We start from the raw sequence: 7,670 nt of genomic DNA on the forward strand, positions 1-7,670 counted from the left end.
GCATTACCGGTTAAACCAGTTTTTAAACTGCAGGAATAATTTTGTGAAATAATTCAATAATTGCTCGTGTCTTAAGTAACCAAAGCTGCTTTTGACATAGTGCTGACATATAATTATTTAATATAGCTAAAGTAATTATGAAGCTGATGAAAGTTTCATCAAAATAAAGCATTTTATATATTATTTTGGAAGGAATGGGTTAGTTGGGTTTATCGAAGATGGTAGCACTAGGTTGTGGTCAAAAGAATTCTCTATTATGCACTGAAATAACACTTTCAAAAACTTATAACCTCCAAAAAAAAAAACCCATATCATTGAGAAAGCAGCATGCATTGTATGACTTGGATGCATCCCTGGACACTGCTCAAATGTTCATTGTCATTTGGTTCTTTGGATGCAGATTGTTTAACTGAATTGTTTGGTTGGAATCGTCTTTCATTTATTAGAAAAACATTTTTAAAACATAAATCCTAACATAACAAAAATGGATTAAATGTTAGACTCATATTTTAACTATACAATAATTATTTAGTAATTCATATGCATTTTCAGTCACTTTGCAATCAATGTCAAATGTCAAATAATATTTCTTTCCTTCCTTTTTTTTTTCTTTCTAATTTTACAAGTGAGAGAATGCAGATTTTGTGGAATGCAGGAGGTGTGTTGATTCTTAACCATGAAGTGTGTGGAGTATGTAACTCTTACAGGGCACCACCTTAGACATTCAGACTCATAAGTGTGTGACTGAAATACTATGAAGGCTTGCACCCACCATGAGTTTACAAAATTAGTCATGATGTTCAGTTATTGTAATATATAAGTATATGAATACATATGCCATTTTGTCAGAACCTGGAGGCTATAACAAACAACACATTCTCTAGTGCTGGAAGGAGGAGCGTTTGGGTTATCCATCCAACATTGACTAGCCATGCACTCATCCTAAAAGTCATTTTTTTTCATCTTCTAACTTCTATTATTGAAGACCCTTGAGAGCTGGAAAGTTACCTTGGCTACAAGGCTGGAAGCCTGAATGTGTGTGAATGAATCGAGCCCCATCTTTCACCACGTGAGCCCTGACTTTCTCTACCCATTGTGCCAAACATTAGAATCTGTGACTCTTTACTGTCCAGGACCAATGCTTCCTGTCATCATTCCACAAGGGCTGGATCAGAACAAGTCTCTTAAGTTTTGGGAGAGAAGGATAAAGATCGTGTGTTCCAGGACAAACAACACTGCAGCACAAAGCTGAAAGTCTGTATTTCTCTTAATTGCAGAGCAAATCTTATCTTTTATTCTACAAAGAATATATATATATATATATTCTACATATATCTCTATCTATCTATCTATCTATCTAACTATCTATCTATCTATCTATCTATCTATCTATCTATTCTACCATTTCCTTGTGACATGTACATTTCTTTTTTTCTTATATCAAGGTAGTACTTTAGGAATACAAACAACTTCAAGATTAGACTTCATACATAGAAGGTATCTGTAAGAAAAATATTTTTAAAGTATTTATGCTCTCTGTATATAAAAGTAAATACTTTTTACATATAAGGATTTCTTTAACAACAACAATATACACTGAACTACGGAAAAATCCAGACTTTTATTTTTCTTCTTATACTTGAACTTTTATACCTTATGAAATAGAGTTCTTAAAGCTAATTGCTAGATCAGGAAATAATGCTTTATGCTCATATCTTTTGGTTGACCAGAGAATAATGTTTGTGAGGATTACCCACTGCTTAATGCAGAAGAATCAAATAAGTATTTCATTCTGATCTTTCTTCTAGTTTGCTAATCTGGAAACAATTTTTTCATCAATTTATTTATTTATTTATTTATTTATTTATTTATTTATTCTCTTTATATCCTGATATCCCACTCCTCCTCCCAGTACCTCACACAGCTCCTATACGCCATTGTCCCCTTTCCTTCTTCTCTGAGAAGAGGATGGACCCTTCTGGCCTATCAAGTCATTGTAGGACTAGGCACATTCTCTCCCACTGAGCCCAGACAAGGACACCCAGTAAAGGGAACAAGATCCACAGGCAGAAAACAGATTCAGGGACAGTTCTCACTCCAGTTTTTAAGGAACCCACAGGACAAGCTGCACATCTGCTACATATGTGCATGGGGCCTAGGTCCAGCCCATGAATGCTCTTTGGTTGGTGGTTCAGTCTCTGGGAGCTCCCAAGAGTATAGGGTTTTTTTGACTCTGTTGGTCTTCCTGTGGAGTCTCTATCTTCTTCAGGTTCCTCAATCCTTCTTTCAACTCCTTAAAACTTCCACAAAACTCCCCCAGCTCCAACTAATGTTTGGCTGTGAGTCTCTTCATGCTTCCAATGGCTGCTGGGTAGAGCCTCCCAGAGGACAGTTATGCTAGGATCCTATCTGCAAGCATAACAAAGGATCATTAATAGTTTCAGGGATTAGTTCTTGCCCATGGGATGGGTCTCAGTGTGGGCCAGATGTCCCTCAGCTCAAGCATGGATAAAGAAAATGTGGTTCATTTACACAGCAGAATATTGCTCAGCTATTAAAAACAAGGACATCATGAATTTGTAGGCAAATAAATGGAGCTAGAAAATAGAGGCCTGAGTGAAGTAACCCAGAACCAAAGGACATGAATGGTGTCAACTCACTTATAAGGGGATATTAGCTATAAAATACAGAATAACCACACTACAGTCTATAGACCCAAAGATGCCAAATATCAAGGAGAGCCCAAGGGAGGATGGCTGAATCTTTCTCAGAAGGGGAACTAAATCACAGGTGGATGGATGGAGGGAACAGGGTGGGAGAGGGAATGGGACAGGGGGATAAGTTGTAGGGAAAGCAGGGAATCTATAGGATGTGCCAAGGATATGGGAAGATTTGAGGCCCCAGGGAGTCTATGGGTGTGACTCTAGCTGAGACTCCTTGCAGTGAGGGATATGGAACCTGAAGTGGACACCTCCTGTAGCCAGCCAGAACTCCCATTGGAGGAATAAAGGTAGCAATCCACCCACAAAACCATTGAGACAAAATGTGTCCTGCCTACAAGACATGCATAGACAAAGATGGAGCAGAGATTTAGGGAATGGCCAACCAAGACTGGCCCAAATTGAGGTCCATCCCATGGGCAAGAACCAAACCCTAGAAATTTTTGTTAAGTATTTGTTAAGTGATTCTGGAGGGCTGAAAACCTGAACGTGTGAAAGTTTTCTGCCTGTCACCACTAGCTTTGGGATTCATATTTGTGGCTCACTAAGGAGGCCAGAATGCTAGCTATTTCTGTACCAATTTCTTGGGAAAATAGGTGGGCTTATATATCTGCAAAGGCCCTATTTCTGGGCTCATCTGTGATGGTGTTTCTAGAGAAGGTTTATTTAAGTCAGCCTAATAAAGAAAAGTCACCTCTTTTTCAGGTTAGTGATCGTAAGCCAATCTATTGATTGATAGGCAATCATGAAATGGGCAAAGAATGGACAATTTTCTCTTTCTTCTTTAGGTAGGACACTGGTCCTCAGACACTGCAGTTTCTATTCTTGGATATTTGGACTCTCTGGATGGTAATAGCAGTCACCTTGCCTTTCCAGTCTCTTCATGAAGATCAAATTTTGTTACTACCTTTTTTGGTTGTCCATTTTGCAGACGGCACATAACATATTTCTCAGATTTCATAATCACATAGCAAATTTCCCTTAACACATGTATTTCTATGCCTATCATCTATCTATCTATCTATCTATCTATCTATCTATCTATCTATCTATCTATCTATCTCATCAATCAATGATCTCTATCAATCAACAATTTGTCTATCTATCTTGTAGTATAAATATATTAATAAATCCCAGCATGGAGTTACTACCTGCCTCAATGGTTTGTGTTCCTGAATGAAAGACATAAACACAGCCTTTATATTTTAATATGCCTTAAGCAACACAATAGCTGGGCAACTGCCTACCCTCCATGCTGTTAGACTCACTCTCCCACCAATAACTCCAGGTTACTACTTACTAATTTTTATGCCTCACTTTGGCTATTCTTAACTCCAATTATTCAGTGCTTTGGGCCACATTTTCTTGGCCCAGAGCCCAGGTTGCTATCCTTACTTCTTTATCCCATGGCAGCCACATATTCCTAAGGCAGGGAGTCTCTTTCCCCTTTCTTCTTCCTCAGTCCCAAGCCTGAGAAATATAAAATCCTGCCTCTGTCTCATTTCCCCAGCTATTAGCTGGTGGCATCTTTATTGACCAGTCATAATTAACTGGGGCCAGGTTCCCAAATCTACATGCTGACTCCAAATCTTGGAGGTCAGCATTTAGCATTAGACTAGGCCAACCTACTACTAGACTATCTCTCTACCTCTATCTCAATAATCTGTCTGTCTGTCTGTCTGTCTGTCTGTCTGTCTGTCTCTGTTTGTCTGTCTCTATCTATCTATCTATCTATCTATCTATCTATCTATCTCACTTATTACCCATTTATCTATGTATCTCTCTCTGTCAGTCAACAATCTATTTTTTAATTCAGTCAATAATCTATTAATGTTTGATTTATCCCCTATTGATTGTTTCTCTGGAGATAGTCTGGCATGGTCATGGTATGGATTACCAGTACACAGAAAACTGTAACAACAATTATCTTAGCTGGATATTGAGTACAGTTAAATCCAGAGAAAACATTGATGTGAGTTCTTATTTTTCACAAACATAATTGGAAATACATCATGTGTAGTAGTATTATAAGGTAAGATCATTACTATAAAACCTCTGTTCTATTACTTAGTGAGAATAAGAGAACATTCTCCTCATAACGGAAACACTTTGGCAAATATTCTATTACTTTTATAAAGTCTTCAGGTCTACAGACCACCATCAGTATCTTGTAGGTAGAGATGTCCAGGTTAGTGGGTGCCAAGACACAGCCACTGATTCTTATCTTGATGTATTAGATATCCCATCCCCTTCCTTCTCTCTGTTGAATCACTGCATAAGGGCCACTCATCGATTTTCTTCCTCTCCCTAGCTCCCAGTTATTGTGGATATTGCAATAGACCTTGACTCTTAATGTGTTAATAATGTTTTATAAGTTACTAAATTTGTTACATAAAATGTCATAAAACATTATGAAATCACCAGAGTTTGGAAAATATTCAATTCACCTTGCAATCTGAATCTTCATATATGATCATCAGCTCCTGTCTACGTCTCAACTTCATCCTTCCTTCACAGGAGTTTCCTATTGCTAGCTGAAGAGTTTGTTGTGTCCTGCATCTTAAAAACAAATGGCATTTTCTAAGACTAATGAAAGTCTAATGTTCCTACTCCATCTTTAGTCACACATAAAAATGGAATAAAGTGGCCAAGAAATGGCTCTTTATGTTTCCAAGTAAGAGAAGTCGATGACACTACAGTCGATGACTGTAAGAATAACAACAAACAGTGACTGGAATTCAACTCAATATGTTTCACAACTCAGTCTACTGGGTAACACAGGGTAAACTAAGACATTGACAATAGTACAACTCAAAGCAGATTGTAGACGATACTGAAGAAGAAAACCATCAGCGAAAGATCCTGGCTTAATCTTTGAGGACACTGCCTTCCCAACTCCTGGCCAGTGTCTACTAACCAATACAGATGCACTTCGGAATCTAGTAGAAGAAAACTGAGATTTTCAACTCATTTTTAGAACTTTAGATGCCTTATAATAAATCTGGATGTGTTTAAAAATCCCTGAGGAGTTTAAAAAGTCTGGATGTGTTTTCTCAAATAACTATTTAAAGCATATTAGAGTTTTTTAATTGCACTGGGGACTTTTCAAAGCATATCAGGACAAAACAGTAGAGTATAGGCCCCAATATGCTAATTAATAGCTAGCTAGACCCCTGAAATAAAGCTGCAACACTCCATTAATCAGCCAGTAATTGAATTGGCACAGTGCTTTTGTGCAAACTACACGATAATTGAAAAACCAAACCTGGAAGTAGGGAGGGTAAGGTTCTACTCAACGACATCTAACAGGGCATCTTATTTGCACTTGGCAGTGGGCAGTTGGCCCTTTTGTCAGGAGGCTCTTCACAGAAAAAAAGCCAGCTACTCTCCCCTGTGTCGATTGTAACTTCATCTCCTACTGGGATGGTCTTTTAGGGTCTGTGATATCTAGTGGTCAGAAGCATAACCCCATGGAAACACAAGTAATGCCTAATATGCTTTTTCTCTGTTACCTAAAGACATCTGCCAATTAATGTGATTATACAAGAGTGAGAAATGGGTGCTTCATTTGCTAATTTTACATCTGACTGTTTGAAAGCTGGGGATTTAACTGGTAAATACAACTTTGGTTGCAAGAAAAAAAAGGAAAATGAAGAAGAAGAAAAGGAGGAGGAGGAGGAAGAGGAGGAGGATGAAGACGACGAGGAAGAAGAAGGAGGAGGAGGAGAAGGAAGAGGAGGAGGAAGAGGAGGAGGAGGAGGAGGAGGAGGAGGAGGAGGAGGAGGAGGAGGAGGAGGAGAAGGAGAAGGAGAAGGAGAAGGAGAAGGAGAAGGAGAAGGAGAAGGAGAAGGAGAAGGAGAAGGAGAAGGAGAAGGAGAAGGAGAAGGAGAAGAATCAACAATGGAGTCTTTTTTCATGTTCAGCCAATGCAGCATCATTCTGGATTTTAACTGCCTACAGTTAAGTGCTTCATGAGAGAAGACTAATGGTTTCAAACTGAGAGAAAGGAAAGTTGCATTTGAAATATTTTTTATTTCTTTAAATTTTTTTTGGCTACACACAAGATAGTAAGTTTATTGTTTTACGACAAAGGCTATTGCCAGGGTTATGCCTGTTAAACAAGTAATGATGGAGTAGAGGGGCAGACATCACAGATGTTAATAAACAAGGAGGCACAAGAGGTCCCCACTCAGAACTGTAGAGCTTGTCAGCTTCACAGGCTCAAAGACATTTACCTCATTTTGCAGCTTCTCACTTACAAAAGTGAAGGGTAAGAAACATCTAATCAGGGAGAAAGTGGGTTTGATTTTTTTCCCCTCATGGTTGTGAGGGTCTAGAGAGAAATCTCAGAAATCTAGAAAACAAACAACAACAAAAGACATGATTGAAATACTGTGTGTCTTGCTCATTATTTTCTTGCCCAGTGGATGAATAGAATGAAAAATACCACTGAGTAAGTGTGAGTGTCTTAGCTGAGTCGAGTACTTCTTGTGGTGAGCACACCGTATCCCTTCACTTTGCTTGGAGGTGAACAACTTTGTTGGTTGTTAAATAAGCAATTAATATGACCCTTCATCACAAAAAGGGGGCTGGATACTATATATGTGCCACAAATTATACTTATTATTTGAGACAAATCTCTTGTCTGTCCAGAGAGGTACATTATATTTGAGCTCTGTACATTTAAGTTTCAGATTCCTTTCCCCAAGAAAAAGCTTTATTTCCTTGTTTGTTTGTTTTTTTAAATCAAACTCTCTTCTTTCTGGTCTTTATAAAATCTATTATATAATCTTCATCTATCAATCTATCATCTATCTAATATCTGTCTGTCTGTCTGTCTGTCTATCTGCCTGTCTATCATCTATTTATCATCTATCATCTATCAATCAATCTCTCTCTAACTTCTATCTATCTATCTATCTATCTATCTATCTATCTATCTATCTATCT

This window comes from Grammomys surdaster, unplaced genomic scaffold (assembly GCF_004785775.1).
Source record: "Grammomys surdaster isolate TR1022 unplaced genomic scaffold, NIH_TR_1.0 125600, whole genome shotgun sequence".
In the NCBI taxonomy this organism is placed as follows: Eukaryota; Metazoa; Chordata; class Mammalia; order Rodentia; family Muridae; genus Grammomys; species Grammomys surdaster.